This window comes from Malus sylvestris, chromosome 12, assembly GCF_916048215.2.
Source record: "Malus sylvestris chromosome 12, drMalSylv7.2, whole genome shotgun sequence".
NCBI lineage: Eukaryota > Viridiplantae > Streptophyta > Magnoliopsida > Rosales > Rosaceae > Malus > Malus sylvestris.
The window spans coordinates 7715015-7742634 of NC_062271.1; the positions used below are offsets into that span (position 1 = coordinate 7715015).

At 39.5% G+C, this 27620-nt stretch overlaps 1 non-coding gene and 2 pseudogenes across 1 annotated transcript; all 3 read left to right on the forward strand.

The window, feature by feature from the left end:
* The first annotated feature begins 361 nt into the window (after positions 1–361).
* On the forward strand, positions 362–19195 carry LOC126593048 (TMV resistance protein N-like; annotated as a pseudogene).
* A 6103-nt stretch (positions 19196–25298) lies between these two features.
* LOC126594690 (5S ribosomal RNA) lies at positions 25299–25417 on the forward strand (annotated as a pseudogene).
* Positions 25418–25820: 403 nt separating this feature from the next.
* On the forward strand, positions 25821–25939 carry LOC126594629 (5S ribosomal RNA). Its single transcript, XR_007613365.1, has one exon. It is a non-coding gene; the product is annotated as a 5S ribosomal RNA (ribosomal RNA).
* The last annotated feature ends 1681 nt before the right edge of the window (positions 25940–27620 follow it).

Below are 27620 nucleotides of genomic sequence, written 5' to 3' on the forward strand. Positions count from 1 at the left end.
TATGGTACAACTTATTCATAACTACTCGTGGCATAAGAGAAATTTTTTATTATTTTTGGAACATGGATGATACATTATGTGTCATTATAGAAGTGGACGCAATTTTTATTTTTGAAGTTGTTAATTCTTTAACACAAATAACACCAATTGTATTGTGTCATATGATGTACCAACTGTGTTCCGGTCATATTGAAAAATCTCTTGTGGCATAGAAGTTGATGTCTTTATATTGCGGCACTGAGTCCGTTTACTTTGATTCTTTGCAGCTATACCAACCTAGCTGATTCTTCAAACACTTTGAAGTAACCACTTGCCAAAACTTCCATTAATTACCAGTTTGGTTGCTGGTGATTAGTCTCCAATGGCTGATCCCATGGCCACCCAAACGTCGTCACCTTTGCCTCATTTTCCGACCCCTCCACTGAAATACGAGGTTTTCGTGAGTTTTAGAGGTTTGGACACTCGGAAAACTTTCACTGACCATTTGTACAAGGCTCTAGTTCGAGACGGAATCCACACTTTCAGGGATGAAGAAAAGCTGGAGAGCGGAAAACCCATATCAAAGGAACTCGCCAGAGCAATCGCAGAATCGCAAATTTTCGTCGTCGTTCTTTCGAGAAACTACGCAACCTCCACATGGTGCCTGGATGAACTTGCAAATATGGTTGAACTTGCGGCAAACGATGAGTCTAGACTGATTCTGCCGGTATTCTATGACGTGACACCGCCGGAAGTCAGAAAACAGACCGGAGTTTGTTTTGAAGAGGCGTTCGCTAAACATGAAAAAGATTTCGAAGGAGAAACAGAGAAGGTGACAAGGTGGAAGAGTTCACTGACTACAATAGCCGACCTTTCAGGATTTGATCCAAGCCATTATAGGTATGTGGTGCTTCTATTATGTATTTCATTTGTTTAGGTTGAAAATTTCTCATTTCAATATATGTTTTTCTTAATGTTCGTTTAACTAATGTGTACCTTGAGCAACCGTAATTTCCCTTCTTGTGCTCAAAATTCTATGCTGCAGGAATTTCATATTTGAGCTTAGAATATAAAACACAACAAAAACCATCTTATATAGAAGTTAATGAAATTCAAAACATTTTAGCAAGAAGTAAACATATAACCATCATCTTTGAGTACACAGCAATGTGCCACTTTTAAACTAAACCAAATGGGTTGCATCTTAGTCCAAATAAAATGGTCCTTAATTTGAATCAATAGAAGTTACATTTGGTCAAGAATCTTTAAGGCCAAACAACTTATATGTCATGCTTCATTTCCTTAAAATTGGTATATGAGATTTAATGTGGTTCATATCGGAAACATTTAAAACTTGAAGACATAGAACTATCCTTCCCAATTCTTTCTAGGTATTTTTTATATATTTATTTTTCTCTCTTTCCTTGTTTAGAAAGGGCATCTTAATTCACCAAGAAAGAAAAGGCACTTTATTTATGATTCAACGATATATTCACATTCAACTCAACTATGAAACCTAAAAACCAAAACCTACAGATAAACAAATAGATCATCAACCCATGCTTTTCTTGTATTTGAGTACATGCCAAGTGATTGTAAATTATTTAATGCCCAAAAACTGTATCTTGAGAAACTAAATGGCTGTAACCCATGTTTCACTGTTCGGCAAATACTTAACATTATGCTTCAACTGTTTGGCAGATACGAGACAGAACTGATTGGAAAGATAGTTGAACGTATTTTCCGTGAATTGCATAACACAAATCACACGTTCTCTGATGATCTAAAGGACTTCGTTGGTACGGTTCAAGTAGATAAAATCGAATCCAACATGCGTTCGTCTATAGGGTCGGAAGAAGTTTGTATGATTGGGATTTGTGGGATGGTAGGGGTTGGTAAGAGTACCATTGCAAAAGCTCTTTCTCAAAGAATTCGCAATCATTTTGAAGCTTTCAGTTTCATTTCTAAGGTTCGAGAGATATCTAAAAAACAAAGTTTATTTCACATCCAAGAACAACTATGTGCTCACTTGTTGGATAGAAAAGTAACTACGATGAATGTCAACGAAGTGATAAGTAAGGGATTGTGCAGCAAACAGGTTCTGATAATTCTCGACAACGTGGATGAATTAGAACAAATAGAAGCTGTAGCTGGAAAGGATGGCAAAGATTTTTATAACCGGTTTGGTAAGGGTAGCAGAATCATTGTAACCACAACAGATGAATGGTTGTTGATCAAGTATAAGCCAAGAATATACATGGTTGAGAAACTTACTGACAAGGAAGCTCTTCTTCTCTTCTGCCGGAAAGCCTTCAACGAGGATTGTCCTATAAATGGCTATGAGAAATTGTCTTATGAATTTGTAGATAAATGTGATGGTCTTCCTTTGGCTCTTGAAGTGTTGGGTTCCTCCCTCCTGGAAAGAAGTGTGGAAGAATGGTCCAGTACGTTGGCTTCTTTGAAAGATCATAATTGTTCTGGCTTGGAGAGAATTATTGGTAATCTTAAAGTAAGTTATTATGGATTAACGCATTCAGAACAGAAGAAAATGTTTTTGGACGTTGCATGTTTCTTCAATGGGGAGGATGTTTATCGGGTAAAAAAGATATTTGAAAGTTGTGGCTACCATCCAGGTATCAATATAAAGATTCTCCGCGAGAAAAATTTGGTAAGCATCATAGGAGGAAAATTGTGGATGCATGATTTACTACAAAAAATGGGCAGAGAAATTGTTCGTGGAGAAAATAAAGAGAAGGGAAAATGCAGCAGATTGTGGCTTTGCACAGATGCCCCTCATGTAATAAAGAAATATAAGGTGAGAAGTTTAATGAAATGCTCATGTTTTTATCTCGATTAAAAAGTTGTCTAGTTATAATTTTAGAGGTAAGATACATACTTCATTTGAATTTGATTTTTTTTAATTGGATTTTCAATGTTGTCTTTTTTTTCCAATGGCTATTAGGGGACAGATGCTGTTAAAGGCATTTTCTTAAGCTCGCCTAAGCAAGAGAAAGTACACTTGAAGAAAGACACATTCTTAAACATGGACGATCTAAAACTGTTGAAAATTCACAATGTGATATTTTCTGGATGCCTGGAGTCTCTTTCAGATGAGTTAAGGTTCTTGGAATGGCACGCATATCCTTTAAAATTGCTGCCTTCAAGTTTTGAACCGGAAAACCTTGTTGAACTGCACTTGCCTCGAAGCAAAATAGAGAAATTATGGGAGGAATTTGAGAAGGTAATAATGTTTATATACTCCATGCATTTCTTATTGCTGAATTTATTTGACAAATTTGAGGCTTTCGGAGAATGCTACTTATACTCAAACATATACATTTTCCTCCCTTTTTCTTTACAGCCTTTGGAAAAGTTGGTAATACTCAACCTTACTAATTGTGAAATGTTGATCGAGACCCCCGACTTCGGCAAAGTCCCAAACCTTGAGCAGCTAATCCTTAAAGGTTGCACATGCTTGTCTGAGGTTCCCGATTAATCAACTTGAGATCTCTTATGACTTTCATTCTTTCGGGATGTTCCAGACTTGAAAAGCTTCCAGAGATTGGAGAAGACATGAAACAATTAAGGGAACTGCATTTAGATGGGACAGCTATAGAAGTGCTACCGACGTCAATCAAGCATCTGACCGGACTTACTGTGCTCAATCTCAAAGACTGCAAAAACCTTTTGTGTCTGCCTGACATCATTTGTACTAGTTTGACATCCCTTCAAACTTTGACCATCTCAGGGTGTGCGAATCTTAGAGAGTTGCCAGAAAACCTTGGTTGTTTAAAATGTTTACAGGAGCTTGATGCAAGCGGGACAGCTATAAAACAGCTACCAGCATCAATCAAGGATCTGACCAGGCTTAGCAAGCTTTATCTCAGATATTGCAAAAACCTTTGCAGTTTGCCAGCAACCATTTGTACTAGTTTGACATTACTTCAAATTCTCAACCTCTCAGGGTGTTCGAATCTTGACGAGTTGCCGGAGAACTTGGGGAGTTTAGAATGTTTACAGGAGCTTTATGCTGGCGGGACTGCTATAAGTGAAGTACCTGAAAGCATCTCTCAACTTTCTCAACTTGGAGAACTTGTATTGGATGATTGTAGCAAGCTTCGGTCCTGGCCAAGACTTCCATTTAGTATAAGATGGGTAAGGGCACATAATTGTCCCTTGTTGGAGGGAGCACATTCAGATAAAATAATGGTATGGAATTCACCTGCTGCTGGATTTAGTTTTATAGATCGCCGAAGTGATAAAACCAAAGGTCAGGCATATTGGCTACCGCCTAAATATCTTTTGAGGGAGTCCTATCAAACATACTTTGAGGTCCTCTCTCTCTCTCTCTCTCTCTCTCTCTCTCTCTCCATCCACCTTTCTAATTAGCTGTTTTTATTTTTATTTTTTATTTTTAACTTATCTCGCTTCTATTTTACAGGATGCAATTCATCGCAGTACTATGTTAGAATATTCTTATCGATCAAATAAAATTCCAGCATGGTTGAGCCGTCAGAGTACTGAATCCACTGTAACAATCCCACTGCCTCGTGATGTTGATGGTATAAGTAAATGGATGGGACTTGCTCTATGTTTTGTCTGTGTAGCTGCACCGAAGCATGATAATTTGGAAGATGAGCCAGAATTTGATGAGAAATCGCAATCAAACCTCACTCGCAATTTCCGCATTGATCATTATACAACTGAAGATCCTCATGAACGTCCGCAAGTGCTTAATTACGGTGATCTTGATTTCACTGGACCATTTATACATTGGTTGTATATACCACGAACTGGCCTTGAAGAATGTTCAAATAAACGCTTCATCCGAGCTTTGATTACACCTGATAGCCCAGAAGTAAAAGTGAAAGAGTGTGGGGCGGGCGAGTCAAATAAACTCGGAACACGTGACCACATTTGTCAGTAAAATGATTAAGCACAATAAAAATTTCTATAACGGCCATCAGCCTGAAGAAGAAGACGAAAACGAAGATGGTATGAGAAGTGTTCCGTCGACAAGTGGGGTTCAAATTCAACAAGAAATACAAAAAGAAGAAACTACTAGTTCAACTCCCATTGTAGGTCAATTGAGAAGAAACGTAGTGTCATTGCTTGAAAAACTATTTGAGGTACTCTCTCTCTCTCTCTCTCTCTCTCTCATACGCACACAACAAAAATGACAACTTGATTACTGATATCATGAGTGTGAATACATGTAGGGATTGCGGAGGGGCCTTCCAAATATCTACGATTATGGTTTTATTTTTTCCCGACGAGAAAAATTACAATGGTTCAGTGAACAGAGAACTACGTCTGCATGCACGGTCAACTTAACTCTACCTCCGTATCTGCATAATGATGAGAAATGGGCGGGACTTTCTCTATATGTTGTTTGCAGTCTGCCTCAAGGTGTTCAATTTGGCCGCATTTACTATGAGTGTCATTTGTATACACCTAATGAAGCTGTGGGTGTGGAAGCACTGATGCATCGACTAATGTTATGGTCCCCGTTGGATAACAATGTGGGGTCACATCGACTCCTTATTGTTCATATACCACGAGTACGTTTTCCGGAACGCTTGAATCGGTGTCATTTCATTCAAGCTTTATTTGGATGTAGAACTCCAGGTGTGAAGGTTGAAATGTGCGGGATACGTATACGACCAAGACTTGAAAGGGTTAATCCAAACAATAACCCATTGCACCACCACAACGGGTCGCCCTGTTTACTACGGAACTGGTGATTTTACAGATACCAAGAAATATAATGGAACTAGTTTGGGATTTACAAGTTTGTTAATGAATTTTCTTGAAGCAGCCAAATCCACGGAGCACAGCTCAGTGAGCGAAGTTTGTCCTCGTTTCATGCCATTTGATTTTCGCAGAGAAACTTATTCTGCAGAGGAATCTCAACACGAAAGAAAAAGAACATCAGCTTGTCAGGATGAAGCAAGAGGAAGTAATTGGGACTTTCTACGACGGGAGATTGCCCTTTCTTTAGGAATTGATTACGAGTTTCTACAGCAGGAGATTGCTCGTTCTTATGATCATGTCTACAATATAAGCTTGGATCAGAGTCGGCTCCTGGTAAAATTATAGTTTGAGTTTTTGCGCTCTTTCTGTCTCTGTCTCTGTGTGTGTGAGTGTGTATATATATATCTACCGATATATATGTGTTTGGATCAAAACTTGAACTTTGGGCTCAAGTTAGGAGCTGGCCCAAAAGGAGGCCCAAAGGGAAAGTCAGCCGAAGCCCAGTCGAAATCCAGAAAAGCAGAAAGGGCATTTTCTGACTTGGTGCAGCTCATGAAGACCACTTGCTTACCTACCCAAAGGTCAAGTGGTATAAACTGACCAGCTACACAGCCCATAAAATACTTTATGATGGCAGTACATGTAAAATAGTTGATGAGTCATTACCCTTCAAACCGCATTCGAGCAAGGTTGCTGCTACAGGAGAACAAACCGAGTTGTCTATATAAGAAGAAAGAGAAACGAGGAACGAGGACACTCAATCAAACAAACAAATGCAAGAACAAACTCTGCTCAAAGCCAGATTTGCCTTCAAAACGAAGCTGTAGTCAGCCCAAGCCTTCATCCCTCTCGGGACAAGCCTTCATCCCTCGCGGGATAAACCTTCACTCAAACCCTTGTAATAGCTCTGCTACCTTGTTCAACCTTGCTGTAGTATTGATTCATCTTTTGTAAATCTCTCTCCCTCTCTGAAGCTTTCAAACCCTTACCCTTGATAAACTACAAAGATAGGAACCTGCAAGACGACCAGGCTTGCCCGACCTTCTTTGTTTTTGTCTTTTCATTCATTAGCCTAGCAATATGTTGTATACTTCCAGTTATATTCAAGTTATTTCTAGCAAGATGACTATTAAAAGGCTTGCTCAGTACTTGGATCCAATTTGAATATATCTTCAGTTTTCAAACCAAATCCAAGTCCTAAACCCTCGGGCATGTAAATCTGATTAGTTAAAAGTCCTTGGCCTCAAGGCATAAAAAAGAACCTTATGTGGACTTAACCCATCCACGACAATCCTTGATAAACGAAAAGTCCGAAGTTACTTGGGGCGCAAGTAATTGACCTACCTCTTAGTCTTATTTCTATTACATTATGATTATCATAGAACGCTTAAGCATGGGAAGGATTCTGATAGGAAGCCTCAAGGCCTACACCTAAGGCCCCACGAAGGCACCTATTTGGATTCATTCCGTTCTGCGGTCTAGAACGTTTGAGTATAAGAACGAACTCTAATGGGAAGCCTCAAGGCCTACATCTAAGGCCCTACAAAGGCACCTATTTGGGTTCATTCTACCTCTCGAACTTGGGTAATCAGAAGTATAATAGTTATAAGACTCATGCATTCATGAGAACAAATATGATGTGTTCGAGCACTGATTTAGTTATTGATAGGAAGCCTCAAGGCCTGCACCTAAGGTCCCACAAAGGCACCTGTTATAACTAACATGGTTTCTCGGGTATATACATATACAACCAAAACTCGACATCCATTTCACATCTGCCATACTGAAGATGGCAGTGGCACGCCTGAGCACTTAAAAGTTAACCTTGATTGTGAGCCTTAAGGCCTACACCTAAGGCCCCACAAATGCACATCTCAAAGTTAACTCTGTCCTTCTCTTTCAGCTTGCCCGACGAGCCTTGCCCGAAGAGTTTTGCCCGACGAGACTTGCCCGACAAAGCTCGACAGTGAAGCAGAAGCCTGACAGCAGCCCTCAACCGGCGCCAACCTCCCGGGGGGCTGTGTGCTCGTCGGCCAGGAAACATCCCCGACGGAAATTCCTGACGCGAACATAGTTTTGGCACGCCCGGTGGGATCTCATTTGATCAGAAGATATATGTCAAAATGCCAGAAGATTTGCAAACCACGTTGCTACAAATGTTGCAAAGATTGGAGAAAGCTTCCACAGGCTCCAGAAAAGAAACAGACCTGGTTCCTCCCGAGGGAAAGAGACTTAAAACCAGCCCTCCAGAAGAGTTGGTGGTAGACCAACCTACAGTTCCCTTTTCAGAAGCCCCTGTAAATATGATTAATATGGCATGGGTTGGGAAGGGAAAAGAAAGAATCACAAGGGAACCAGAGGAAGAAAGATTGGCTAAAAAACCTACTGGAGGGGTGATTAAATCGCCCGAATATCCAAAAGCAGCCATAATCAAGGGGATGGTTATGTGTAGTAAGTGCCAATGCGAGTGTGAGCTTGAAATTCCTCCGGCTGGAATCCTCATTGATCATGAACTGATCAGGAGGAAGGAAGAAGATGAAAGGAGGAAAGCCCACGAAAAGATCAAGCAGGCTACGAAAAAAGACACTTCCCGAAGCGTTTTTCAACGATTAGGAGGTGATTCCCAACCCAAAGCTTTGTCAGAAGTATTTCGAAACCATGAGTCTTCTGAAGAGGCAGAAGATATAGAGGCTAAGATACGGAGGGGTACAGATCATCCTCAATATGGCCAGATGGGAAGGGAAATCAAGAGGATGGATGGGATAACAAATCCTATCAGAAAAGAAAAACCTGCCCACCTCGGGCGAAAATGGTACGTAGTTGGAAAGAACGGACAGCTTACCAAACAAATGGGAGCCTCCATGGTCAGGAGGGTTCAAAGGCAGCACAAAGCCTACATGAATTCCCTGAAGACGCCCGCAAAATCCGAAGCCTCCAAAAATAAAAAATTGGAGAAAACATCATATGGGGGAAATAGTCAGCTCCGCTGGAGAAGTAAGAGAGATGTGGAAAAAGCCAATAGCAAGAATGAAGGCGAGGGGAATCACGTGCCGCAGAGCCAGCACCCTGGGAAGTATCAGATCTTGATGAGAGCTCAAGAAGATCTGGTCATGGTGCCAAACCCCGGGTGGAAGCCAGAACCTATTTGCGTTGGAGCTGTTTCATCTGAAAGGAGACCACCTTCTCTGCCCTTGGTGGATCTTTTTGGTGAAGTTCCAAAGCAAACGCTGTATGCGGGCATGAATCAACAGGAGGGGGCACCAGAACCACTACTTCCAGCTGATGCAATGGCCTGGTTGGACGAATTTATGGACCAGATTGGGGGCAATAAAGAAGATCTGCCCGAGCCTAGTAATTTTCATATCAACATGGCGTATGTATTATCCGCCATGTTTGGTGCCAGACCTGATCAGCCCGCTACTATGGAGGATGATTACTTGACAACTGAGCCAATGATGACACATGTCAATGTGGAGGTAGTCGAAGAAGAAGAGTCGGGCAAGGCTGAATCCACTGAAGCGTCCAAAGATAGTCCTTTCAGGATTTATACAGACAAAATGGTGTTTAGCCGCCCGAACAGCTCGTTGGCCAATCATTTGAAGCCCATATATGTTGCTGCTCATTTGGAAGGTGTGCCCTTTAAAAGAATTCTAATTGATGGAGGAGCAGCTGTTAATGTGTTACCAGCCAAGCAAATGAGGAAAATGGGAAGAGGCACAAATGATCTTATTCCCACAGACCTCACGGTCTCTAGCTTCTCAAGCGTTATCACCAAAACTCATGGGATATTGCCTTTAGAAGTGGATTTGGGATCTAAATAGATCATGCTGGCATTCTTTGTGGTGGACTGCACTTCCACTTATGGGGCCTTACTCGGAAGAGATTGGATCCACCAAAGTCTGGCTATACCCTCCACTCTTCATCAACAAGTGGCTGTTTACCATGAAGCGGGCACATAAGGACCAGGCTTTTGGGAAATGGTAGAGGCCGAATCACGGCCATTTCTCCCCACAGCCAATGTTGCGGAAGCAAGTTTCTACAACCCCAACGTAGGAATCTTGAAGTGTTCAGGAGCTGACGAGAACGGCCGCCCTACCAAGATGACGGCCCAAAAGCTTTTGGAACAAGGAATGCTCATTACTAGAGAGGAGTGGGATAAACCTTGGATCCTCCCAAATCCCCTACACCATCAATGACTAAACAAAAGAAGAAAGATCAGGTAACGGCAGTCAGATCCCTGATTAAAAGACTGTTGGTATATGGGAAGGGAAGAAAACAAGAAAGGGAGCTCTTGGACAAGGAAGAGCAGGAATGGCAGGTGGGAACTTCAACCAGCTAGCATGAAAGCAAGGAGGAATCTTGCAGAGAAGAATTGGAAAGGGCCATTCAAATGGCCGAGTGCATTTATGACCTAGATGGGCCAGATGACTTGCCCGAGAGCCCGGAGTTGGTCGAATTTTTATGTGCAGAACCTGATAAGCCACCACCAGAAGTCCAGGATCCTCTGGAAATTATTGATCTAGGAACAGAGGAGGATCCAAGACCAATACAAATTAGTGGTTTATTGGGGGTCGATGATCGGGCGAAGATTATCTACCTTTTGCAAGAGTTCAAAGACTGTTTTGCTTGGCATTATACTGAGATGCTAGGTTTAGATTCAGCCTTGGTGGAACATAGAATGCCCATCAAGGAGGGATACAAACCTGTTAAGCAAGCACCACGAATGATGTCAAAGGAGATAGAAGAAAAGGTCAAAGAAGAGATTGAAAGGCTAGTAAAAGCTGGCTTTATCAGACCAGCCAAATATGTGGAGTGGTTGGCCAACATTGTACCCGTTTTAAAAGTTATAACAAAAGCAGTATGATGTTGTGTGGATTACAGAAATATTAATGGCGCTACACCAAAAGATGAATATCCCATGCCCATGGCTGATTTATCCATAGATGCAGTAGCAAAACATAAAGTCCTATCTTTTATGGATGGGAATGCCGGGTATAATCAGATAAAGATGGCTCCAGAAGATATACACAAAACAGCTTTTAGGTGTCCCGGTCATGTGGGGGCATATGAATATCTGGTCATGCCATTCGGGCTCAAGAACGCTGGTGCAACTTACCAGAGGGCAATGAATGCCATCTTTCACGATCTTATTGGCCAGAGCATGGAGGTATACATCGATGACATAGTGGTGAAGTCCAAGACAGAAGAACAGCATCTGGAAGATCTCAGACAAACATTAGCAAGGATGAGGATCCACAAATTAAAGATGAATCCAAAGAAGTGCGCGTTTGGAGTAAGAGCGGGCAACTTCTTGGGATTTCTGGTGCATCAAAGAGGTGTAGAAGTGGACAAGAACAAATCTCGGGCAATAATGGAGTCACCTTCACCCACCAACAAGGTGAAACTCCAGAGGCTACTGGGCAAAATTAACTTCTTAAGAAGATTCATTGCTAATTTAGCAGGCAAGATCCAGCTGCTGACTCCTTTACTAAGATTGAAAGATAAAGAGAACTTCGAATGGGGATCATCGCACCAACAGGACTTTGACAGCATCAAGGCCTATTTGACTTCTCCACCAGTGTTGGTGCCACCTCAAAGGGGAAAACCCTTGAAGCTGTATATTTCTGCCTCAGAAAAGTCAATCGGGAGTTTGCTAGCCCAAAATAATGAAGATGGGAAAGAGCAGGCAGTGTACTACCTCAGTAGAATTCTGACCGAGGTAGAGACAAGGTATTCCCCGGTAGAGAGATTATGCTTGGCTTTATATTTCACTGCCAGTAAATTAAGGCATTATATGTTACCTTGTCACGTGTACATCATCGCCAAGACAGATGTGATAAAATACATGTTGTCAAAGCCAATGCTCACATGAAGGATTGGGAAATGGATTCTAGCATTATCAGAATTCAGTTTTCAGTACGTACCCCAAAGGGCAGTCAAAGGCCAAGCAATTGCTGACTTCCTGGCCGAGCACCAAGAATCTCAAAGTGAGGTAATCAATATCCCAGGAAGCCTGGAGGTTACTAGCATTTGGATCCCGCCAAGAAAAGATATTTCGGGCAAAAAAGACTGGGTCTAGCAAGAGATAAGAAGAGTAGCTGGTCTCTGGATCACTTATTGGAAGTTGTATTTCAATGGATCTCACACTCATAAGGCTTCAGGAGCGGGGATTGTAATTGTAAGCCCTCAGGGAGTTTATCATTATTATTCATTTCTCCTGGACTACCAAGGAAATACTAATAATCGGGCAGAGTATGAGGCCTTAATAATTGGTCTGGAAATCTTGATGGATCTGGGGGCAGTAGAGGTAGAGGTCTTTGAGGATTCAGATTTGGTAATAAACTAGTTAAATTGGGAGTTTAAGTGCAGACATATTACCATGGCGGGGTATTACTTGGCAGCTACGCAATTGTTGAGTTTCTGGGATTCTGAGATATCTGTCAATCATGTTCCCAGGGGATCCAACTTAGCGGCCAACGAGATGGCACAACTAGCCTTAGGAGTGCCAATACAGGAGAGAAAATATGGGGTAGATGTCGAGATCCAAAGAAGAAACCTTCCTTCCATTTTAGAAAGGGGATTCAATCTAGATATAATGGTGCTAGAAGCCGAGATAGAAGATTGAAGGTCACCTATCATCCATCATTTGAAGGATCCCTTTTCGCCTTCGCCTACAAGCAAGAAGGATAGACAGCAAGCAACCAAGTATGTCTTATGGGCGAAGAACTTGCTAAAAAAAACTCCAGATGGGTTAGTGTTGAAATGCTTGGGCCAAGAAGAATCCATGAGGGTAATGGCCGAAGTACATGAAGGAGTATGTGGAGCACATCAGGCTGGAACGAAGATGAGATGGTTGCTTAGAAGGTATGGTTATTTATGGCCCGACATGGAAAAAGATTGCAAGTCTTATGCCCGAGGTTGTGAAGAATGTCAAAGGCACGGACCTTTCCAGCATGTGCCCTCGGTACCTTTAAATCCAGTGGTCAAACCTTGGCCCTTCAGAGGATGGGCGATGGACTTCATCGGGCAAATCTATCTAGCTTTTAGTAAAGGGCATACCTTCATAATTGTATCAACGGATTATTTCACCAAGTGGGTGGAAGCATCAGCAGTAAAATCCATAACTTCAGCCACAGTCAAGAATTTTATCGAGACCAAGATTCTGCACAGATATGGGGTGCTCGAAACTATAGTGACGGATCGTGGGCCATCTTTTATTTCAAAAGAAGTTGAGGAGTTTGCAAGTAAGTACAAAACAAAGATGATCCAGTCCAGTCCGTACTACCCTCAATCAAATGGCCAGGCAGAAGCCAGCAATAAGATCCTGGTCAACATTATCAAGAGAATGGTGATTGATAGTCCAGAAAAGTGGCATGAAAATCTGGGGAACACTTTGTGGGCATACAGAACTTCCAAGAAGGCAGGAATAGGGACAACTCCTTATGCTTTGACTTTCGGGCAAGATGCAGTGCTCCCCGTGGAAATCAATGTAAGTTCTGTAAGAATTCAAAATCAATTTGGGTTGCATAATGAAGAGTACATCGAAGCCATGTGTCAAGGAATTGAAGACTTGGATGTAGCCCGAATTGAAGCTTTGAACCAGATTCAAGAAGGAAAGCGAGCCGTTGCCTGAGCTTATAACAAAAAGGTGAAGATGAAGTCTTTCGAGGAAGGGGATTTAGTATGGAAGACAGTCCTCCATCTAGGAGCTCAGCTCAGGGGCTTTGGAAAATGGAGCCCGACATGGGAAGGTCCTTTCATTATTAGTCGCGTTTTGGATAGAGGGGGATACTACTTGGCAGACCTTGAGGGAAACATGCATAAACATCCCATTAATGTTAAATTCTTAAAGAAATATTGTCCTACGTTGTGGGATGTTAGAGATTGTTATATTGAAGAGGATGCAAGGTAAAGCAAGCTTCGGGATATCAATGTGCAGTGTATATTTATCAATCATTCAAGAAGATGGAAAGACAAGAGTTGCTGAGATAATGTATATTTCATTTCGACAAATTGATGAAATTTACAAAAGATTCAAAGCCGACGTATTACAATCAATTCTCCTTCTAGATGCAATGGTATCTTCAGCTGATTTTCCGATGTTTTCATGGATAGAACCCGATCAGGTGATGATCGGGTTGTGCGGCCAACATGAGCCTGGTAGAGGATCCTCAGACAGGACCATCACCATAAGTGATGGTGAAGCCCGACTTATCACCGCAACAAGCAGGAAGACAAGCCTTCGAGAGGAAACCGCCTGACCAAGGGTGTTGGAGATAGCGGGGTGTTCGACCAAGGGTGTTGGAGATAGCAATCCTTTGATGAAAGCCCTTTTTCTCACGAAAAGGGAGTTTTAGGAAACCCTACTCAAAGCTTGAGGAACCCATTTCTTAGTTTCTGAACGCTCGAGGAAGATGGAAGAGAAGGCTGAAGAGGATTTGATGGCTTGACAGAAGAAATTCCGAGCCAGAATTTATAGAGCCCCCAGATGATAGTTCAAAGGTCGTGAGGAGAGCAAGGGGCACAGGGTTGCCTTCATCCTGTCTAGAAAACACAAAGTTCCAAAAGAATGATATACACGCATGCGGATATTCAATCAATGATGGCGTCTGGGATTCCAATCTTAATATTGATTGAAGGGGGCACTATTTGGATCAAAACTTGAACTTTGGGCTCAAGTAAGGAGCTAGCCCAAAAGGAGGCCCAAAGGGAAAGTCAGCCGAAACCCAGTCGAAATCCAGAAAAGCAGAAAGGGCCTTTTCTGACTTGGTGCAGCTTATGAAGACCACTTGCTTAACTACCCAAATGGCAAGTGGTATAGACTCACCAGCTACACAGCCCATAAAGTACTTTATGATGGCAGTACATGTAAAATAGCTGATGAGTCATTACCCTTCAAACCGCATTTGGGCAAGGTTGCTGCTACAGGAGAACAAGCCGAGTTGTCTATATAAGAAGAAAGAGAAACCAGGAACGAGGACACTCAATCAAACAAACAAATGCAAGCACAAACTCTGCTCAAAGCCAGATTTGCCTTCAAAATGAAGCTGTAGTCAGCCCAAGCCTTCATCCCTCTCGGGATAAGCCTTCATCCCTCGCGGGATAAACTTTCACTCAAACCCTTGTAATAGCTCTGCTACCTTGTTCAACCTTGCTGTAGTATCGATTCATCTTTTGTAAATCTCTCTCCCTCTCTAAAGCTTTCAAACCCTTACCCTTGATAAACTACAAAGATAGGAACCTGCAAGACGACCAGGCTTGCCCGACAAGGTTAAACCTTGCTCGACCTTCTTTGTTTTTGTCTTTTCATTCATTAGCCTAGCAATATGTTGTATACTTCCAGTTATATTCAAGTTATTTCTAGCAAGATGACTATTAAAAGGCTTTCTCAGTACTTGGATCCGATTTGAATATATCTTTAGTGTTCAAACCAGATCCAAGTCCTAAGCCCTCGGGCATGTAAATTTGATTAGTTAAAAGTCCTTGGCCTCAAGGCATAAAAAAGAACCTTATGTGGACTTAACCCATCCACGACAATCCTTGATAAACGAGAAGTCCGAAGTTACTTGGGGCGCAAGTAATCGACCTACCTCTTAGTCTTATTTCTATTACATTATGATTATCATAGAACGCTTAAACATGGGAAGGATTCTGATAGGAAGCCTCAAGGCCTACACCTAAGGCCCCACGAAGGCACCTATTTGGATTCATTCCGTTCTGCGGTCTAGAACGTTTGAGTATAAGAACGAACTCTAATGGGAAGCCTCAAGGCCTACATCTAAGGCCCTACAAAGGCACCTATTTGGGTTCATTCTACCTCTCGAACTTGGGTAATCAGAAGTATAATAGTTATAAGACTCATGCATTCATGAGAACAAATATGATGTGTTCGAGCACTGGTTTAGTTATTGATAGGAAGCCTCAAGGCCTGCACCTAAGGCCCCACAAAGGCACCTGTTATAACTAACACGGTTTCTCGGGTATATACATATACAACCAAAACTCGACATCCATTTCACATATGCCATACTGAAGATGGCAGTGGCACGCCTGAGCACTTAAAAGTTAACCTTGATTGTGAGCCTTAAGGCCTACACCTAAGGCCCCACAAAGGCACCTCTCAAAGTTAACTTTGTCCTTCTCTTTCAGCCTTGCCCGACGAGCCTTGCCCGAAGAGTCTTGCCCGACGAGACTTGCCCGACAAAGCCCGACAGTGAAGCAGAAACCCGACAGCAGCCCTCAACCGGCACCAACCTCCCGAGGAGCTGTGTGCTCGTCGGCCAGGAAACATCCCTGACGGAAATTCCTAACGCGAACAATATGTATAAATATTCATCTATCCTATCTCTCATGTTTTGCAGGACTTCGACCGTGACTTGATAAATAATTCTTGTTTCCCTCCCAATGAGATTATAGACTGGTTCGAGGGTAAAAGCAGAGATCACTCTGTAAAAGTCTCTCTACCACCAAATCTATATGAAGACAGCAATTGGAGTGGACTAGCTTTATGTGCTTACTTTTCAGTCCTCATCCGTTCAAATACCGACCATGAAAATTTGGATCTTGATATTTCTCACAATCTTACATGTCGTTTAGAAACTGATAAAGGTTCTCTGGATTCTCCCCATAGCTATTGCACCCCCAAGCAAGAATTCAAGTGGTTGAATCGTATGGGAGGATTCATTTGGTTGTCCTATATACCACGATGTTGGTTTTCGAATCAGTTGAATGAAGGAGGGCACCTGGAGGCTTCAATTGTAAGCGATTGTGGAAGCTTGGGTGTGCATAGGTGTGGGCTCCGTCTTATATATCTGAAAGATGAAGAAGGGCTCAAGGAGACCATAATGCACTGCATGACTTCCTTGTCTGATACCAATGAAGGGGAAGAAAAACAACACCAGAACTGTGAGGTAGGATCATCTAGTATTACAAGCGTCGACATTGTAAATCCTTGAGAAATCAGAGCAGCCCAGTGATAAGAAATGGGTAGGGTTCCCTCACACACACACACACACACACACACACACACACACACATATATATATATACATATATATTTAAATGTATATCTCACACCTTGTCTATCCTTACAGATTTTTTACTGTTATTCGATCTATAATTCTTGTTTCCCTTCAAGCATCAGTCTAGAGTGGTTTGGGGATCAGAGCAATGGTTCCTCAGTAATAAATCCACTACCACCAAATTTGTATAGTGACACTAATTGGAAAGGATTGGCTCTATGTGCTTACTTCTCCGTTGGGGAAAATCCTACTGCTGAGCTAGACAATTTGAATCGAGATATTCCCCACCATCTGATTGTCATTTGGAATAAGAAAGAGGTACAATAATGGATTAAGAAAATCTATTTGCAGAAATTCTATGTGCAGGACATCCCCTTATGCATTAAGAAAATCTCTTTTCTACTTAATTCTCTTCAACTTTGATCCCATTTGGTTGATTATTTAGGGTATATAATGATCCTTTGGGTTTTTAGTATCACATTTTGCTCCTAACATCAAAGTGATTAACTAATACGAGATCAGAAACCTAAAGTCTAAGGTCTAAATGATGATTCCATAGCATAAAACAATCAAGCTTGTCAATAATGGGATCAAAGTAGGATTATTGAGTAGAAGACAGGTTTTCTCACTCGTCAAAGACAAGACATCTTGCACAAAGTCAAACTGAATTATATAAACTGTTGAATTAGTGGCCAACTTTCGGCTAATAAACAATCAATAGTATAAACAAAAGGAAGGAGGACAACATCATGTCTTTAGTGAAAAGAAAATGATGATGTCTATTAGGAATGATTATGTTTCCTTTTGCTTTGGCTTTTTCAAAGGTAGAAAATTCAGCTTTTGTCCCCCACTTATTGCCTTTAGAAATGAGAGAAACAGAAGGACAGTTGAAGAAGTGTAGCAGAAAAATAAAGGCGGCAGCAGAGAAGAGAAAGAAGAGGTAGTGCCGAAGCCTCTCTTTGAAGAGAAGAAGAAAGTGCTTATCTCTTTGGTTAGTAATCATCCACTAAGGTAGTTGTTGTTGTAATAGCTTTGAGTTTTGTATAGAGAGGAAATTATTCATTATATTTCTCTCTATTAGTTTCTTTGGTGTGTGAGAGCTATTGGTTGTATTGGAGTTTGGGTTGTAAGCTTGCCAACACTTTGTAAACTTCCATTTGGTTGATAGTGGATTATTGGGTGAGCTCCTACTGCTCCGAGGACGTACTCCAGTTATACTGACTGTTGAGGAACCTCGTTAAAATCTTGGTGTCTTTTATATTTTGTTCTTGCATTCCATTTGATATATTTTCTGTGGGTTAGCTTGAGCTGGTTCCAACGGGTTTGGTGCTATCCTAGCACAACATAAACATGTACATATATCTACATATCTGACTCCTTGTCTCTCTTCCGTTACAGGACTTCGATCGTTTCTTTGTATACAATACAATTCATGTTTCCCTTCAAACATAGATCTAGAATGGTTTGGCCATCAAAGCAATGACTACTCGCTAACAATCAGTCTGCCACAAAATCTAAACATGGACAGTAATTGGCTCGGATTGGTTGTATGTGCAAACTTTGCAATCCTGGAGGATCTGACTTCCGAGATTGACAAATTGGATATCCCAGCAATTTCTCACAACCTTAGTTGTCATTTTGAATCGGACAAAGGGAATTCTCTGCATCACTACTACACAAGCAAAGAAGAATTCCTGTGGTTGCATCTAGGAGGATTCGTTTGGGTATCCTACATACCACGAGTGTGGTTTTCAAATCAGTTGAATGAATGCAGTTCCCTAGAAGCTTCAGTCGTAAGCGATCACGAGGCCTTCAGTGTCCATAAGTGTGGTCTCCGCCTACTATACCAGCATGATGAAGAAGAGTTTACTCAGGCCATATTGCAGTATATGACGTCATTGTACGATAAGAAAGGGAAAAATAAGCAAACACCCTCATAAGGGTGAGACAGGAATGATCATGTAGTAGAACTCACAAAGCAGCATTGAGGAACATCACCAATAAAGAAAGGCTTGTCAATGTCACTAATAATTTCTCCCCTTCCGCAGACGTGGGTGTAGCTACATTCGCTAGAGCAGATATGCTCCCTCTATGATGCAGTGCATTAAGGAGATTGATTTATTACCGATCTTGATATTCAGGATGGTCCATTGAGTTTTCAAATCTAGTTAATATCTCAAGTAATCAAGTATTTGGAATATTGTGTTTTTAATTATATGGTTGGATTAAGACTTGGTGATTATTATTTCTTATGTTCTAGTGGACTAGGAAGTTGTGTTAGTGTTTAACTATCTTGTTGCTAGGCCTATTGAAAGGCTAGAATTGTTAAGGAAGAAACAAATTATGCATTTTGAATGAGTTTATGTAAACAAGGACTAGTTCTCTATATGTTCATTGGGTCATAGTTGTGCTTGATATTTCAATAAACATCTCTTTGTTTTCCTCCCTGCATCACCTAAGCACCCGAATTCGAATGCGCTAACTCCACCCCATCAATTTATTTGTTACTTAGCAAATTTTTCTACCTTGGCAATGCCTTCCCTTTTTATTTATCTGGTCTCAGCTAATTAATTGTCTACTTCATGTTAAAATGCAACAATGCAGCCTCTTATGTTTAATCCATCATTAGGGCTTGACAAAACTCAATACGGAATCGTAGAGATTAGACGTGAAAAATAAAGAGCCAACTATTGACTATCTGACCCCTCCTCCCTCCTACATTATCCGGACTTGGGACCGGCATCGTAAAATAAACTCAATACAAAAGCCTTGAATATTTTTCTTCTTCTGAATCAAAATTCCGGAAAAATCAACACGAATTAATTATGCAAATAATTAAATAAGGGGATGTTTTGATATAGCCCCCTCGTTTTTAGGCTTCTTAGACTAAACGTATGTTTTTTTTAACAATTTTATTAACCATTCTTTTACAATTTTGGTGTCATGTGTATCTTAATTTACCCATTTTTATGTACCTAAATTACATGACCTACCATAGCTTTTAACAAATCAAATTTCGATGACTACTACAAAAGCGGATATCACTAGCGATGTAAAAACCGATAAGAAACCCCAATTATTGTCGGATTTTTGGTAAAAATCCAACATTAAATCGTGCAATGTCGGATAGGGGAACTGCCACCAATGCTACCATCACGAAAAGGGTATTGACGTTGCTTATCAAAATTATGCTCATCTAATCTTGATTGTTTGTTCAATTCAAGTTTTGAATATCCTCGTAACAATTAGAGTGCAAAACAAAATTAATTTAACATAATATATTCTTATATTACTAAATATTATCAGTTTAAGTTATATTTAATATTGTTAATTTAACAGAAATGCTTATAAATATTATTTATTTCCATTTTCTCTTAACAATTCAAGTGACAAAATTAATTAATTTGACTAAATATTTATTAATTTAACATAAACCGTAAAAATTTATCTAAATACTTAAATTAGAATTTTTAAATAAATAAACTTGTGCATTATACAATTTAAAAATTAAGGAATTTAGTGATACAAACCTGAATTATGGAAGAATTCCGTCGTCGATCAATTCTTTATGTACTCAATCAACTCAAATAAAATCCCTACAAAATTAAAGACTTTTTATATTAGCACCCCACAAAATGTTGAATGCACCCCACATTAAAATTTAATATTAATGACTAATTTACTCTACTATGTAATGACAATTTTGACCTTAATTAGGTTTAAAAAATAATAAAAAATTTATAAATACATTCCAAATCATTTTTAACGTATTATTTATCTATTTCAACTATCAAAACCCCTCCCATTCTCCATTGTTGAATAAAACCCTAAGCAATGAAACTACAAACATGTTGATTGAGAAAAATAATTTTTGATGAATGGAATACGAAATCGATGTTTCGAAAGCTTTAAAATCATTATTATTGTTATTGAAAAACGTTCAAATGAACCTAAACATTTTTTAAAATCATTCAATTTGAAATCATTCAGAAAACTAACATTCAGATAGTTTGAAATCATTCGGCAAAATAAAAAATGAGTGCTATAAGATTTGAGAAATGTGGGGTGTGTGTAGAAAATATAAGGTGTATATTAAGAATGTGGGGTGTGAGGGTATTAGAAGTGGGGTGTATTAAGATAATTTTTAATTGAAAAAGTAAATGTGGGGTATATTAAGTATGTGGGGTTTATTCAACAATTTGTGGGGTGCTAATATAATAAGCCATATTAAACATAAGAGGAAAAAATAAAAATACTAGAAGCAAGAAAAACTTACTATGGAGAAGAAGGAATTAATGAAGTTGGAAGAACAAACAAGAAATATGCGAGAGATCAAGAAGAAAACATGGGGGAGGGTTTATAAATTGGAAGAAGAAATAAGAAAGATGCGAGAGAGGAAGAAGAAAACACGGGGATGGTATATAAAGGCCACCAATCTGTCGCCTAAAACCGACACCGGGTTTCAAAATATTTTTAAAAAATTTATACCTATGTCGGATACAACCAACATCGGCTTTGAAAATATTTAAAAACTATCGTTAGTGTCGGGCAGAAGCGACACAAGTCTTCCTTTAACCGACGCTAATGTTTTGTTGGTTACAATCGACCCCAGGTTTCAAAATATTTAATAAAAATTAAAACCGATGTCGGCTACAACCGACACCGACTTTGAAAATAAATTAAAAACAATCATTAGTGTCGGCCAAAAGCGACACCAATCTTCTTTTAACCGACGCTAACGTTATGTCGGCTAAAAGCGACACGGTTTTTTTTTATGCAACACCACTATTAAAAAATATTAAAATATATGTCGGTTATAATCAACATTAACAGTTTATGTCGGTTACTACCGACAGTAATTCCGACACCATGTTAAGTAGGTGTCGGAATGTCTTATTTGCCACTATATTATATAAAACCGACAACAACCACTGATACAATAAGGCCCTTTTGTAGTAGTGGGTATCCAGTTTCTTCACGCCAAAAGAGAGGTTCCTAAATTCTTGCTAAATGATGTCTCAGATTTTTAATTTAAGAACAATACTGATTGTTCAAGATAATAAGAATTTGAATTTAAAGATATTAATCTTGTAAATTTAAAGATTTGAATTACATTAGTACACTAGTTCCTCATTTAATTTGTCGATTTGGAAAACTAAAATTAGAATTCACTATTGTTCACCTAGGCTATTAAGATGGTCGACAACGATAAACTTCTGAACTCAACACCCCTACGATCAACTATAAATCATGAATGAATTGTTTTTCTGAACTCAACGTACTGTAAGTTTTAAACGCCCTTTTTTCATAACAAATTTGTAACATACCAGGAGTTTATTACATTAGTGAACCTTATGTTGACACATATTGATCATTGAGTTCATGAAATAATATGAATTTAGAACGTACCAAATATTTGGTACGTAAAGTTTTTATTTTTGAAATGTATCCTTCCAATGAAACGTTATACATTGTGCCTTTGAGACGTACCTATTGTTTGGCATGTCTTTATGTTATTTCGACAAGTAATGATTTTTTGGTATTAAACTCCCAACTAATTGGTACGTTAATTAATGTTATGTTGATACATATTGATCATTTGCTTCATGAAATAATATTGATTTAGAAGGTACCAGACGTTTGGTATTTAAAATTTTTATTTTTGAAACGTACCCGTCTGATGAAACGTGTGTGTTTGAAAAGTACCAATTATTTGGTATGTCTTTTTACGTTATTTTGACGAGTAATGATCATTTGGTATTAAACTACCAACTAACTGGTACAATAATTCATGTTAATTTGGTACATAACCGTGCCTTATTTGGTAGGTCTTTTAGCGTTATGTTAATTTAAAAGATACAAATCATTTGGTATATAAAGTGCACATCGCGCCAAGTAAAAACATGGTGCACTTTCGACAACAACTAGTACATAAGGTGCACTTTCGACGACAATTGGTACGCAAGGTGCACATCTTTCGTAAAAACGTAATGATTTATTACCAAAAATTGCTTTAATCTACAACTGCATGTGAGAAATCTTTAATCTACCAGTGATGACATGAACAATACCAATTTTTCAAGTCCACCATCACCAAATCATCACTATGTACTTCAAATATAAACTCGCTTGACCGGCTAATATATGTGTCAATGTCTTCCCATCTCCAATAACTTATTAAATTGGTTTTCCATTTCAGGACATAATTTAGAGTTCCATTTCTCTGCAGCAATACGTTTATCCTTATTCACCACTAGGGATAGGCAAAATATCCATGGGTATGGGTAACCGTGGTTACCCGCCCATTTAAAGTTGACGGTTATGGTTATGGGTAACCGTTTAGACAAATAAATGATTATGGGTATAACCGTTTATCCATGAAATTTAAATGGGCGGTTATGGGTATTATCCATTTACCCATTTAATTTAATATATGTAAAATTAAAAAAAAAAATTAAAAACCCTTAGAGAATAAGTTACAACTCCGTCACTCTCTCTCTCCGCCTCTCGACTTCGTCACTCTCTCTCTCCGCACTCTCTCTCTCCGTCGCTCTCTCTCTGCGCCTCTCTCCAATACCGGCCAGCCGTCCAGCCAGCGGAAACGTATAGCCGTATCAATTGTCCGGCAGCTGAAAGTCCTGCAAACCAAAAATTTGATGGGAAAGGTTCTGAACAAAGAGGGCCATGCCACATTTGGCTGGATTGTAACCGTCCCACAAGGAGAAGTTTATGGTTCCAGAAATGGTCTTCTTTGCAGCAATGTCTTTGACAGTGCAGAGCTTTTCAAGTTGTCGGACGACGAAGTCATTGGACAGGACACGTCCTTGGTTCTCTCCCTTGGGGCAGTCGGTAATCAGCCCGTTCTCGTACAGTGCCACCATCACATTGGCACCGTAGTTGTCCACCTTCGACCTCAATGATCCTGTTAGGGATACTTGCAAGGAGGCCGGTGATGGCCTTTGGAATGTTGCCTATTCATCCACAACAAAACCAAGTTGCTAGTATTTATCCTTCACAACAAAACCAAATTGTTAAAAAAAATAATGTAAACAGGCGAAAAAAGGGTAAAAGGGTAAAAAAGGATAAACGGGTGAAAAAATGGGTAAACGGGTAAATGGTTATGGTTATGGTTAAATGGGTAAATGATTATGGGTAAATGGGTATACGGTTATGGGTATGGATAACCGTTTATAAACGGTTATGGTTATGGGTATAACCATTTATGTAATTACCCAACGGGTAAACGGTTATTCGGGTATGAACATAAACGGTTATGGGTAAATAATCGCAGTTACCCGCCCGCCATAACCGTTGCCCATCCCTAGTCCCACGCACCGCCACACATGGTGGTAGCCAAGGTGGAGGGTTTAGAAACCCCAAAATTTCAACATTAACTAAATGAGCTCAAATTTATATGGTAGCTAGAGCTCAACGAGGGAAACACTTTTCACAACTAGGCCGACGATAAATTCTAATCGGAAACCGTCCAAATTCACCGGAGAAAACCGGAATTCTAGGGTTCTAAACACCCAACTCTAAAATGAATATGAAAGCACGAACCAAGCATATCAACTTGAAGATTATGAAGAGTATATGAAGTTTCATACCTCACTCGAACGAAATGATTGTCGGAATCACTGGAAAATGACAAAATCGCCGGAAACCCACGGAACTTTGCTGCCTCGAACTGGAAAAATGGATAAGAAACTGGAAAATCTAAGACTACAAAGATGTGGGGCTCGTCAAGAGCTTTCCATGGACACCAAGATCACCCAAAACGGAGCTAGGATGAAGGAGATATGAGTGGATCAAGTTGGAGGGTTAAAGGGTTGAAATCACCCAAAAATGGGTCAAAATCAGACCTCTCCTTCTTCCTTTTTTTTTTCCAGAAACTTTCCCCTTTTTAAACTAACTTAACCTTTCACCCACATGTGGGAATTAAATAATTCCCACAATATAGTTCACACCTTCAAACGACTGTAACTATACCGTTATAACTTGGACTCGCAAACGGGTTTCGCCTATGCGTTCCTGGGTTCGAGATCTATTTAAAAACACTAGTTAAAACTTCAAAAAGTCAACAAAAGATAAAGATTGATTACGAAAATTCAAACTCGATAACTATTCAATTTAATTCCCAAAATTTACGGAATTAAAATTAAGTAATAAAAATGACGTAAACGTGAAATACGAACTTAAATTACAAGATACATACTGAATAGTGAAATTCCAGGGACGGGATTTCACATGCACGTCATTTATTACCGAGTCTCGTGCTTAGGAGATGAAAGAAAGGAATGAGAAAGAATATTAATTCTATTTTTTTGAGTTTCGAGGGATTGTCTTGATTAATTTTCCTCGGGAGATGAAAGAAATGGATGAGAAAGACTATTAATTATATTTTTTAAATTTCGAGGGATCGTCTTGATTAATATTTTCGAATTTCGTGCGAACGTTTAGAGCCGATGTAATTTGCACATGCATAGAGGTTATGAGGTCATTGCCAAAGAAATGGTTATATACAATTACAAGTCATAGACCAACGGATACGATCATACCAACTCACATGCACCGGATCCTATCAAAACTCCAAATTTAAGCGATTTTGGGCAAGAGTAGTACTAGGATGGGTGACTTCCTGAGAAGTTCTCGTGTTGCATCCCCCCACCTCTTTTTTTTTTTTCATAATTCTTTTTTGCATATTTCTAGTGGCTTATTATTTTGTTATAGTTCTTTTTTGCGTATTTTTAGCGGCTTCTTTGTGGTGTGCGGTGTTTATTACCGAGTCTCGTGCTTGAGAGATGAAAAAAAGGAATGAGAAATACTATTAATTCTTTTTTTTTTTTTTGAGTTTCGAGGGATCATCTTGATTAATATTCCTCGGGAGATGAAAGAAATGGATGAGAAAGACTATTAATTATATTTTTTAAATTTCGAGAGATCGTCTTGATTAATATTTTTGAATTTCGTGTGAACGTTTAGAGCCAATGTGATTTGCACATGCATAGAGGTTACGGGGTCGTGGGCAAAGAACTGGTTATATACAATTACAAGTCATAGACCAACGGATGCGATCATACTAACTCACATGCACTGAATCCCATCAAAACTCCAAATTTAAGCGAGTTTGGGCGAGAGTAGTACCAGGATGGGTGACCTCCTGGGAAGTTCTCGTGTTGCATCCCCCCACCTCTTTTTTATTTTTTTTATCTTTTCATAATTATTTTTTGCGTATTTTTAGCTGCTTATTATTTTGTCATAATTCTTTTTTGAGTATTTTTAGCGGCTTATTTGTGGCACGTGTCATTTATTACCGAGTCTTGTGCTTGAGAGATGAAAGAAAGGAATGGGAAAGACTATTAATTCTATTTTTTTTTAGTTTCGAGGGATTGTCTTGATTAATATTCCTCGGGAGACGAAAGAAATGAATGAGAAAGACGTTTAATTATATTTTTTAAATTTCAAGGGATTGTCTTGATTAATATTTTTGAATTTCGTGTGAACGTTTAGAAGAAAGTGGGGCTACTCTGCTGATTGGAAGAAAGTACTAGTCTTCTTTTGTCCAAAATTTGTACACTGCAGTGTGTACTGGTAATGAATCTATACTAGGAATGAATTTTTGAGAATTTGAGTGATTTTTTAGTAAACTAAAAAAAAAAAAAGGACCTGTGGACTCGGCCCGAACTAGCCCATTTCAAACGGGCCGGGTTAGGTCTGGTTCCTATATTAGAAAATGTAATCCTTGGCTTGGTCTGGCTCGTCTCTTCTAAGTCCAGGTCCGGTCTGGTCCCTTCAAAATTCGGCTCGGCTCGGCCCGATCCGGCCTGTGCCCACTCCTATCTTAATGTACTCTTTTCCCTACGATTAGGAGCATTTATCCCACTGGGTTTTTGCTACCTAACTAGGTATTAACGAGGCACCCACCTTGGGTTGATCATTTCCCTGATGACGTCCCGTAGACGTTTCATTTGACTTTGCATTACTCATGCATTTTTCCTTAAACTATGGATTTTGTCCCTACTCGGGTTTTTGCCATAACCTTAGGGTTTTTCAGTGAGACTTACTACTTTATGCAAGGTCTTACCTTATTGAGAATAAGCGTTGTTCCCATAATTAGTGCCGACAAGTCGACTTCCTCAACTTCTGCATGATGCTGAAATCTACCTTGAGTATTTACACACTCAAAGGGGAGTGTTGTGAACTTTTCTAGTTTAAGTGTGATTGTGTAAATCATATATTAGATTTGATTCTAGTTATTCTTTCCTATATGAACTTGTATTCCTTGGGGATGAAGGAGTTATTCTCTCATTTTACTACTATAAATAAATGCACTACGTAGAGTGAATAACAAATCATCAACATATAATTCTTCTATAATTCTACAAACACATCTCTCCTCTCTCTACCCTTGCCGCCGGCCTTCTCCTTCTTGTCAGATAAAATAGCCACATTAAGACTAAGGATTCAAACGCGTGGTTGTATATTTTCAAATCTCTTTTAATAAATCAATGGAATTGGCAATGCAATGGCATCCATTGTGGACTTGCTTGATTTATTAATTCTCGAACGTCGAGCCCCACAAAAAAAAAAGGGCAAGCAGGTTCACGTTCACACTATCATTTTGTTTTTGTCTCCGTATTTTTTAAGATCTCAGACAAGAAAATCAAACAACTTGCCATAAAATAAAACTAAAATTCCTATTTACACGAGATAATCAAACAAGTTAACATTAAAAAAACTAGTCATCGTGGAGGGACTTTGAAGCTTGTGCTCTTTTGGCTGTTTAAATATAAAAATTCCCAGCTTTTGATTAACATATAATATTAACATAGTACTAGGTTGCCCTGCATTCAGCTGCGGGGTATG